At 37.4% G+C, this 12,238-nt stretch overlaps 1 long non-coding RNA gene across 1 annotated transcript in view; it reads left to right on the plus strand.

Annotated features, from left to right (window-relative positions):
• Window positions 1-12,238, plus strand: part of LOC111549693 — a 376,921-nt gene that overhangs the window by 276,357 nt on the left and 88,326 nt on the right. The gene's annotated exons all lie outside the window — the stretch shown is intronic.

Raw genomic sequence — 12,238 nt, forward strand, 5'->3', positions numbered from 1 at the left:
ATTTCTATGGTTATATTATCACATTGTATAAAAACCCTTCTACAAAGAAGGACAAATGTTGCCTGTTCTCACTCCTATGTGGGAGCTAAAAATTTAAAATATTAAACTCATGGAGGTAGAGAATAGATTGATGGTTACCAAAGGCTGGGAAAGGCAGTGGGAAGACAGAGAAAAAGTGAGTATGGTTAATGGGTGCAAAAATCCAGTTAGATAGAATGAATAATATCTAGTATTTGGTAGCACATTAGCCTGGCTATAGTTAACGATCATTTGTTACATAGTTTAAAATAGCTGGGAAAATAGAATTGGAATGTTCCTAACATACAGAAATGATAAATGCTTAAAGTGACAGATACCCCAATTACCCCCATTTAATCACTGCACATTGAATGCTTGTATCAAAACATCACATATACCTTATAATTATATATAATCAGTATGTACCCATAATGATTTAAAAATTACAAAAAAAAAAAAAAAAACTGCTCTGGTAAAGGGCCTGGTGAATGTTAGGTGACCCCGCAACACACACATTGGCCCAAGTACTCTGAAGTGCGTGTCCACTCTGCGGCACACAGATGGCACTAAGATCAAGTGAGATCTTGTGGAGCCACATGCCTTCCCTGAAGCTGTTTTCTCATCTCTAAAGGGAGAGAGGTTGAAATTGGCAGGCACTCTGTTATTAAAATCCATGATTTTGATAAGTGAGACATCATGTGACACGCTCTTCAAGAGATATGCAGGTAGCTCCTAACTACATTTGATATATTCAAAGAGAAGAATTTCTCTATGCCAGAATGAGAACAGAATAAAATAATTTGAGGAGAACAAAGTATATACCAGATCCAGCTCTGCAGAAGGTGACTGCTACAAAGAGAGAGATTGTCAATTTGAGGAATCATTTTATGAAAATAATTTACATGAAGACTGTAAGACACAATACACTAATTAGAACGCCCTCTTCTTGGGTTATGCTTTTGTGTTCTTTCATTTTCCAGTATAAGAATCTACTAAGAAAAGCTGCTAAGAACTTAGCTGTAACTTTGAATGGTATATAACTTTATTACCTCGAATGGTAGCTAATTGAGAGATAGACTGTTTCAGAGAACTCGTGGTAACTACTGCTTCTGTTGCTCATCTCTTTCTGACATCTGATGTTTTATGAAAATCTGAGGGTTCCACAGAACCTATGATAGTATTTATTTTGCCAGATGAGCTTTTCAAGTTTAAAGAGACAGCTTTAAGTGGGCACACCCCTCAGGGACACTGGCCATAGTGATCGTGCTGAAGCCAGTCAGTCTGCCCTTGTGGCTTCATTGTGATGAGCCTTTCAGAAGAAAAACAAAACAAAAAACACACTTTTGGAGTCACTCTACCATGCTATAAATCTCCTTTTTCATCCTTTACTAATTGTGTTAGTCTTGGGAGAGTTTTAAATACCTCTGGTTTATTTTTATTTTATTTTTATTTTTCGAGATGGAGATTCATTTTTGTTGCCCAGGCTGGAGTACAATGGCATCATCTCGGCTCCCTGCAACCTCTGCCTCCTGGGTTCAAGCAATACTCCTGCCTCAGCCTCCTGAGTAGCTAGGATTACAAGCATGTGCCACCACACCCGGCTAATTTTGCATTTTTAGTAGAGATGCGGTTTCTCTATATTGGTGAAGCTGGTCTTGAACCCACGACCTCAGGTGATCCACCCACCTTGGCCTGCCAAAGTGCTGGGATTACAGGAGTGAGCCACTACGCCGGGCCATACCTCTGGTCTTTACTGTCCATATGTATAAAATGAAGATTCTAATACGCAACAGAGATTTATTGTAAGAGTAAAATGAGAGGATGATTGTTAATGGTAGAAGAGATTCGAGTTACCCCACATTACCAGCAGCAAATCCATACCAGTCTGCAGCAACTTCAGTTCTTGCCTTCTCAAAAGAAAGAACTCAACTGAGGCGCATCAGGCAGAAGGAGAGACCGAGGCAGGCCTCAGAGCAGGAATGGGTTTATTAAAAAAGCTTCACAACAATAAGGAAAGGGGGGAAAAAAAAAAAAAAAAGAAGGAAAGTGCAACTTGGAAGAGGGCCAAGTAGGAGACTTGAGAAACCAAGCGCCTGGCTTGACCTCTTGGCTTGGGGTTTTATAGGTTGACATACTTTCGGGACCTTATTGGGAAGCTGCTGGTCAGTTTCAGGTGTTTTCTATCTGTTAGGGGCCTGCCTTTCCCTGACACCAGTTGGGGTCAATTATTATTTTAGAGAAATGGTTAACAACCACCTGACCATCACTTGATGGTTGCCCAACACTCCTGGTGTGTGTGGCGGGGAGCAGGAGTGGGGGGCAGGATGGTGGGGGGGCTCTCTTGCCCCACTCAATACCTGACTGGTTACCCACTGGAACACTTGTGTCAGATCATCTGGCACAGCATTGCTGCTCACAGATGTCCTTCCATTGAAAACCAATGTTCCCCCAGGAACATATGGCTGATTAAATTCCCCAGCAACAAAAACAATATTATCAATGAATGCTTTACCTAATAATGTGTATATTAACAGGGACTAGAATACAAAAAGAAAAAACAGCTCTTTTTGTTTGTTTGTTTGAATGGAATGTAAAATAAGGTATTTCATAAACACCAAATTATTTTTGAAGAATTGAATACAGGAAAACCAAAAGAACTCAGGAAGATGGATGACTTACCATTTATGTAAGGTTACATTAAGGACAGAGACCCAGGAATCCTGACCATCCTTCCAGAACCTTCAGCCTTACTGCCTTGGCACTGTCACCTCAGATTAAGGAGATAAGATGGGAGAGAAGCCAGGTATTTGGACAGAGGACACCTTAGCAGGCCTCCAGGAGGAAGAGAAGGAATTGCTACTTCAGCCCCTATTTTTGTCTAAACTAACACCTTCACCATTAAGCTTTCTCATGGTGTAGTGAAAGAAATCAGGCACATTCCTCAGCCCTGGGCTCAACACAAACACATTTCTCAACTCAGAGACTACCATATATCTCTCAACTTCCTGAGCCCAGTACAAACACCATATATCTCTCAACTCAGAGACTGCCATATATCTCAACTTTAGAAAAAAACACCACCTGGAAAATCCCTGATAAGGACACAGCCGTTTGTGATTTTACTGAAAGCGCAGGAACCAATAGAAAACTGTTAAATGTATAACTTAAAATGTTAACCAATTGTAATGCTGTAAGCTAAAGAATTCCCTTGTTCCTCTGTAACCTTACAAGTCCTGTTTACATCGGGCTATAAAAAGCAAGCGCACGCATTGTTCGAGGCCCTCTTGTAAGCTGTGAAGCGGAGGGACCAAGTTCGAACTTGCAGTAAAAGATCCTTGCCGCTTGGCTTTGACTCTGGACTCTGGTGGTCTTCTTTGGGGAACAAACGGTCTGGGCATAACAATAGCAGTCCTAATTACTGGAGGACCTTGAAGTCATCTGTTTATGGAAGATAAAACTTGTCTTAACTCACCTGCCCCAAATCTAGCAGCTGACCTGATAACATAGGAGTTTACTCATTCTTTTGTGTGCCATGCCTTGGCATACAAGAATAATATTTGCACTGAATAATATTTGTCTCTTTTTGCGATGTTCTCTATATGAAACCTGTGTTGTATCTTGCGGCACACTCGGTGTCCAACACTTTGAAATCAATTATATTTACCAAGTGAACTAAGTGGTAAATAATGAATGGATGAATGAATATATCAAGAGGATTAAATACTCTAAAAATATTTTAGCTCTAATATTTTTATATTCTCCATTATTTTCTTTGGGTAAAGTAGAATTTTTAAAATATATTTTAATATATTTAAGTGTATATATATTTATACTTAAAAATATCAGGGATCAATATTCTTTGGGAGACATTATACAGAAAAGAATCTGGTTGAATTTTCTGCTAATCTGAAAAGCTGAATATTATTGTCATATTTGCCTATGAGAAAAGGAAAGAAAGGAAAGATAATTGACAAAGGGGTGCAGTTTGAGAAGGACTAGGTGACTTCAACACTTGAGCTTTTCTTGCTCTTCCATACAGCCAGATAATAGTAAAATATTCTATATTATTTTGCAGTTTATGAAGCTATTTGGCAAGGAAATTTCTGCTATTTCAATGAACAGAGAGTATAAACAGCTTCATCTTCTGCTTGATGAGGTTTGCACACATGATCAGTAACTTAGAAATAAAATACATCTATTTAATGTTCAATATAGAAGAAACGTGTTTCTCAAATCCTGGTTCTTTTTACATCTTCTGGAAGAATGGTTATCTTTTTTTAACAGCTGAGGGCAATTTGACTGTCAACTGAAGAAGTCCTGAAAAGAAGTTCATGGGCTCTAAGAAGGTAAACAAAATCAGCAAAGGCAAAAAGAATTCATAGTTATATAGAAATATCAATATTTCATTTCAGCATTTTCTTCTGTGTTAATTTCCCTCAACCTAGCCTTTCTCCTTTGCCTCTCACACATTATCATGCATCCTGGGTGACTGCAACCGCCCTGTTTCTTTTCCTCGGAACTCCCACCTTCCTTGGTTGTTTCTTCTTCTTTCTCTGAACGACCCCTAATAACCCATTTAGTCTAAGCTTTGACTTTATGTCTTCCATGAAGACTTTTTCTACACGTGTTCTTGAATTTCTCTGTACATCTTTATCTTTACATATGCCACATCTTGTTGCAAGTATTGGTGGATCTGTACCCACCACCGAACTGATAATTTTTGAGAGATGTGAAGTGATTCTTGCCTTTATTCTCAATTGCAATCATAGTGCTCAGCACACAGTATGCATTACAGAAATGATTGTGGAATAGAGAAAAATAGGAAGAGAGAAAAGGAACAAATGGGAAAGTAAATCACATTGTAAGACACTGAAGCCTATGATAATAAGCAATGCATGTCCTAACAGTTGGTTTCATTCCCTTGCTTAACTTGAGCCAGGATTCATCTCCATAAAAACTAGATAGTTTGGTCTTAGTTATATCTTTTATAGTCATTTAATGTAGATGTTTAAAACATAGTGATTGGTGACTTTTGGACTTTTTCCTTCCCGAAGCCAGCTCCTACACCTCCAAATGCTTTGACAAACTGTCACATGACAAAAGTACACAGTCCCTGGATTCTGATTTCTCTACAACACGCTGACATATAAGGAATTGTAGGAAAGAGAGTCAGTATGAAGCATATGCAGTGACAAACTTCATAGTTGGTAACTGCATCTGTAATTACCAATCACGATACTGGAAAGATATTTTATTCAGCCATAAATCAGAAAATTTTATTCTCATTCATAAAATCAGAAAAACACAATGCACTTAACTATTCTGTGTACCAATTAAATGAGATAACATGTGATTTACTTTGTGGAGTCCTTGGCATGTACACTTGCAGATGTCTTTTAAAGGAAAAAGTTGTTAAAGTGTGTGAGTGTGTGTGTGTGTGTGTGTGTGTGTGTGTATTTTTGTGTCCTGGAGGAATTGCTTTCTGAATTAATATGATGAAGAGGTTTGAGATAGTTTAATAGTACACGAAAACATGAACATAGCATCCAAAATATGGTTAGTTGTAGTAAAATTAACTCTTAACTGGGGACCAGCAAATGGTAACTTTAGGGTTCAGCCCCTCTACCATCTAAGAAAAGATTTAGGGAAAATTATGACTCCATGACAGCCACATTTTTTATATTTTTTACATGGAAAGACAAAGTCAAGACATTTTCATCATTTCTCCTGAATTTAAGTATTAATTTATAGTTAACAAAGTCAAAAGTTATTCTGTGACAGAAGCAAACTAGGAAAACTCCAATGAAATCTCAAGACTACTGATAAAACAAGGCTAAGGGAATGAAAAAGATGGAATAAAATCTGTGTGGCTAAAACCAACAGCATTTGAAATTTTGCTTTCTCCTCTCTCCAACAGCAACTCATGAAAAATGCTGATGTTGACTTTAGAAAAAAGTTCCCAGTGATGGAAAGACTTCAAAAATCACTCCAGACAACTGGCCTTTAAATCTAATGACTTGTTAAAGTCCTTCATGTTTAATTCAAGTCATATCCAATAGTCCCATCAGCATGAAGAACACGAGGCGTAAACATTGAAATTTAATTTAAATATTAATTGGACAGAAATCTGTTTCTAGAAATTGGAACATAATATTAAAATACTTCTCCAGTTTCCTCCCTAGTGATAGTAAAATGCTCTTATGATAAACACATGGAGAAAAACTGTGTGTTTTGGATGAATGTTTATTTCATTCCATTCAAGAAACACCCACTGAACTTCTCCCAAGTGCTCTATACTGTACTCAACACATAAAGACAACGTTCATAAGGAAACAAAGTCTTCCCTTTGGAAGAAAAAGCATGTTTAGCTCCTCAATGTCTCATCTGAATTTAAATGTTATAGTTTAAATTCCCAATTAGTTAAATAATCATAAGTTGGTTTTGAGAAATGAACAATCTTATGCTGTAGGCTCTCAGAAAAATTCATTGAAAGAAAAAGAAGATAAAATATCAAAGCATTTAATGGATCTTTAACTGATTATATGTGTGTAAAACAATACATTTCACACCAAGTTGCATTTTGAGAGGCGTACTTAGTGTCTTGAGCACAAATATTGGTACTGATACTGCTAAATTGAGGTAATAATTTAGCAGTATAAATGACAGTATTAATGATAAATGACACCATCTTTATGTTTACATTTTTATTTAAAGTATTTTTACATACTCTTTAAACATTTTTTTATTTGCTCATCTAAACAAAACTGGGAATTAGGCAGAGCAAGAGCTTTGCTTCTGTAGAAACTGAGTTTCAGCAAGTCAATTGGTGAAGGTAACCAGTTAGTTGCTGAAGGTCACCAGTGCTAGTATGTAGCAGTAGTAGGTTTCAGCCACAGTGCTTTCCTCTTTGGTCTCCCTAGAGGAAGGATTGTTCTGCTTTAGATCTGAGTCACTTTATGGGAAATATTTAAGATGTGGCAAATCAAAAGAAAAAGACACTTAAACAGACTTTCCTATTTCTCCTCACATTATTGTGTGAGGAAAACAGTCTCACCACCTATTAGCTAAAGTTGAAATAGAAGCATCCCAACTCAATGATTAAACGTGCATCTACTAGATGCAGACTGCCTGGATTCAATGCTAAATCTACCATTCACCAGTTATGTGCCCTTAGGTAGACTGCTTAACCATCGCGTGCCTCAAGTCCACACCTGTGCAATGCCGGTGATAATAGTACCTACCTATAGGCTGGTAGCAAAGACTAAATAATTTCACCCATGCAGAGGACTTAGAGGATTAGCACATAATGAGTACAACCTTAAGTGTTAAGTAGTGATTCTCAGTTTTTAAGAAACCCTGTGATGCAATACTTTATGATGTAAATGTAAAGGAAACAGAAAAGAGTGTTGAAAGACAATGGAAGGGTCATGGAACTGAAGAGGTGAGGCTCTGATTCCTGTTCTGCCACTGATAAACTGTATGGTCTTTGTCATTTACTCCCCTTCCTGGGCCTCCCTAGGGAGAAATGAGGCTGGAAGAAATTATACCTGGGAAGGTGAGACAGAGAGAACATTTTCTAGAGTCAGACAGATTAATGTAGAAACCCCAGCTCAGCCACATACTAACCATTTGATGTTGAACGTTGTAAACCAAAAAAAGTACCTGAGACAAGTCTCGATCTATTCAGAAAGTTGATTTTGCCAAGGTTAAGACTGTGCCCATGACACAGCCTTAGGAGGTTCTGATGACATGTGCCCAGCGTGGTGGGGGTACAGCTTGTTTTTATACATTTTAAGGAGACTTAATACATCAATCAATACATGTAAGATTTACATTGGTTCCATCTGGAAGGGCAGGACAACTTTAAGGAAAAGAGACTTACAGGTCATAGGCAGATATAAACATGTTTTGATTGGCAATTGGTTGAAAGAGTTCTTATCAGTAAAAATAAATGCCTGGGTTACAATAAGGGGTTATGGAGAGCTAGGTTTTATGATGCAGATGAAACCTACAAGTAGCAGGCTTTAGAGAGATTAGCCTGTAAATGTTTCTTATCAGATTTAAGGTCTGTACTAATGTTAATGATGGAGAGGTATAATGAGGAATGTCCAATCCTCACTTCCTGTCATGGCCTGAACCAGTCTTTCAGGTTACATTTTAGAGTGTGTGGCAGAGAAGAAAGTCCATTCAGATGGGTGCACGAAGGTGAGAGGAGGTTCAACATTTATTTTTGGTTTACAACACCTATTTCACCTTACAGAATGAAAAGGGAAGTGCCTGCTCATAGTTGGGTGGTGGTGAGTTAATAGGATCATCCAATTGAAGCAATTAGCACAACCCATCATATTTTTATTTAATAAATATGAGTCATTATTATTATTGGTATAGGCTAATGACTCTATTAATAAAATTATATGATGCCAGGGGCTATAAACCTTCTGTAAAAGGTCAAGTAAACTCAATACTCAAAAGGTGAGAAAAGAAACTAGTAACTTGTATAAATGTTCATATTGCGCTATGGCAAAATTTTTATTGATTCGTCTTGCCATTAAGCACCATTCACCTGAGTGTCCGCATGGCACTTTCCTTGGGTAAGAGTCTCCAGGTCAAGGCAGTGAGGAAGATGAAAGGAATAAGTAATAGAAAAAAAAATGTAAAAAAAATTCATGGTTTCATTTAGAGAATATTAACCAACTCTTCCCAAGAGGTTTTAAGTTGCCTTATATGGAAAGTTATGCAAATTATATGTCAGAGTGACTATATATGAGTAGTTTCTAGAGGTATGCTTGAGTTTCAGGCATGATTCGTTCTTCCCAGTACTCATCTTGTAGACTGTAAACATGTGTTAAGGATAAATCCATTTTAATAATTTTTGGACTTCATTTTGAGAAACAGAATTCAGACCCTCTTTAAAACATACACCTACAAAATGAGTTTTAATATGAGCCAGGGTTCTTTCTTTCACCTGGTTACCCATGGTCACTATCCGATTTAACCTCGTTCTTCAACTACTTACATCACTTCAGTCATTATATTTCTTTGTTCCTATATCTTACCCTTTCTACACTCTTTCCTTTCCTTTTTTTTTTTTTTTTTTTTTTTGGAGACAGAGTCTCTCTCAGTCGCCTTGGCTGGAGTGCAATGGCATGATCTTGGCTTATTGCAATCTCTGCCTCCCGGGTTCAAACGATTCTCCTGCCTCAGCCTCCCAAGTACCTGGGATTAAAGGTGCCCGCCACCATGCCTGGCTAATTATTGTATTCTTGGTAGAGACAGGGTTTCACCATGTTGGCCAGGCTGGTCTCGAACTCCTGACCTCAAGTGATCCATCCACTGGTCTCCCAAAGTGCTGACATTACAGGCATGAACCACTGTGCCTGGCCAGTCTTTCCAATTTTTGATTGTTGGCTGTTCTCCGGGTCTAGAATGCCTTCCACTTATCTGAACATATCTCTAATTGCCTTTCTCAACATTTTCCTGCTGGAGGAAAAGATACAAATAAATAGCATCTACTGAACCCACGCTTCAGTTATGTGAAAGACAAGTGTTCTCGATAGATAAATATGCCCTTATACCTAATAAATGCCAGAAAGAGAGTTAATTGCGTCGCTGGTATGTTGATTTGCTCTAAATGCCAACTGCTATCTTTAGCAGACATTCATCCCCATGGGTGAGAGTAGGAAGCAGGCTTCAATATCTGTTTTGAAATGTTTCCAGGTCAAAATAATCTTGGACAGTGTTTTAGGTTGTGAAATTGTGGAAACTGAAAAGAATATGAAATCTCTGCGTTAAAGGAAATTCAAAGTTTTTTCCTATAGAAATGCACACCTGTGTTCCAACAGTAGTTCTTTCAGATATAAGCATTGGTGAGGCTGAATATACTAACTTTAGTATACTGTTTAGTTTTCAAAGTATTTGTATTATTTATTGCATATCTACTATGTATCAAACAGTTTTCAGATAGTATTTTAGATACTGGAGGGGGTGGGGGAAACTGTAACAGAAATGAAGTAACCACCATGGACTTTATCAAAATTAAAAATATTTATTCTAAAAAATATACTGTGAAGAAAATAAGAGGACTGATGGAGAAAACATTTGTAAAACATATTTGATAAAGGACTTGCATCTGAACTTATAATGAATTCTAAATGAGCTTATTTAACTCAGTAAGACAAAAAAATCTAGTTTTAAAATGAACAAAATATATGAATAGATATTTCCCTGAAGGGATTTTATGAGTAGAATTAAGCCTTGTAAAGACAAAAACTAAGACATTTCCAGGAGACAATACAGTCTGTGCAAATACTGAGAATCACTAGAAGAGAATGCGAGTTTTTGAAAATTAAAATGGCAAGTGGTTAAATCTTGTCAAAGCATACAACTCCACCGGCAAGTTTAAGACAATTGAAGCAGGAAGGATCCAGCTTTAGGAATGTCTGTGTTAGCAGATATATGGAGAATGTGTCTTGTGAGGGATTTACACTTCATCCTGAACACAAGAGGGAGATTTTGAAATGTATTTTAGCAGGGGTCCTATTTAAACAAACATCCTACAATTACAGTTGATTTACATTCTGTCCAGTATGTGTTTTTGGTACATTATCTTGACACTAACACCACCACTGATTCTCTCTTCAGTGCATTTGTGTGTGGATATGTGAGTGTCTAGCATTGTCCTAGTTCCTGAAAGCACAAAAATAATAAGATGCTCTCTCCATCTGCTAAGAATGCACAGTCCACTGGGTGAGGGGCATAGGAAAATACCAATATTGCAAGAGCGAGTTCCATTCTGCTGTGGAATCCAGTTTAGATTCTAAGATCACTGAGGATGGAGAAAGCATGAAAGGGAAACATTTGTGTAGAATCTCACCTTAATAAGTAGGAGTTTCCTGTGAAGTGGAAAAGAGATGGGAGAATCCCCAACAAAGGCAAAAAAGTGAAAGATGGGGAAACATAAATGCAGGAAACTCTGAGAACAGTTCTGGAGACTCACATATAAGTCTATAACGTGGTAGGTCTGAAAATAAAAATAAAAAATCTATGTAGGCAAAAATGCAGCTCAAATATTCAAGATGCCAAGTTTTCGGAATTGAAGTTTTCACTATGGGATTGAAGATTCACAGCTTTCTGAAGACAGAATAAAACATCCAGGAACAAGCAGGAAATACCTAGAGGCATGGTCACAAACACACACACACACACACACACACGCACACGTGCAGCTGGCTTGGTGGTAAGGATAAGCCTGTGGGTGTTTGGTACACAAGGGCTTAATGAAAGTTCCAGAGACCAGGCACACATAATATATGAAGAAGTGGTGACAAAGTTGAAACTGGGAAGTAGCCAGAGACTGTACCTTGAAAACTGTTGTATCCTTTGATGAGAAGTTGAAATATTCTGCAATAGGTCTGCGCTACTCAATATTTTCCACTGAATTGCTTCTAATGGCAGAGGAAAGATAATTTTCGGTAGTCTGATAACTCAGCACCAAACAACCTGACAAATGTTGCCAGTTTCTTTGAGGTCTGATATTTCTTCTTTAAAATGTAAATTAAATTTGTGGCCAATTATGTTGATTAATATGTATTTTAATATAATCTGCTTTCAGCAAATCTTTAGATAGAATTGTTACCCCAGGCATTTGGCCTATGTTTAATGGCTGACTTAGTAATCTTCTAAACGCCTCCATCTCTGCAGGTAGTATATACCCACTGTTAGAGGAGATGAGACTCTGTGAGAGGACATTAAGTTCTAAAAGCATGAGAAAGCATCATCCTCTTCTGTAATGAGAGAATCAATGTGCCTCATGAAATTACATACTATGATGAAATAAACCATAATCCATCCAAAGTCTACCAGCCTCTTATCCCTGCAGTACCACATTTAACTTGACTCTGAAGTAACAGTTAAATTAAAAGGGTCTGCATATTTTATTCTCTCCAGTGATTTTATTGCTCACTAGAGATTTAGTACATTTAAAAGCACCAAAATTACTTCTATCAATTAACGATATTATCCTTAAAGTCTAGATAAATTATTGAGTGGTGTTTGAAGCTACTGTGAGAAAACTTTGCATCGAATAAGGAAATGTGTTGATGTTCATGTTTTGAGTAGGAAAGTTACTGGTTTTCTTTGTAATAAATCCTAGTGATGAAAATGTTAGTGATGATGGTGAAGATGAAGATATTTCAGGTACATTGCAAGAAACTAAGGATAC

The sequence above is a fragment of the Piliocolobus tephrosceles genome, chromosome 7, assembly GCF_002776525.5.
Source record: "Piliocolobus tephrosceles isolate RC106 chromosome 7, ASM277652v3, whole genome shotgun sequence".
Lineage (NCBI taxonomy): Eukaryota > Metazoa > Chordata > Mammalia > Primates > Cercopithecidae > Piliocolobus > Piliocolobus tephrosceles.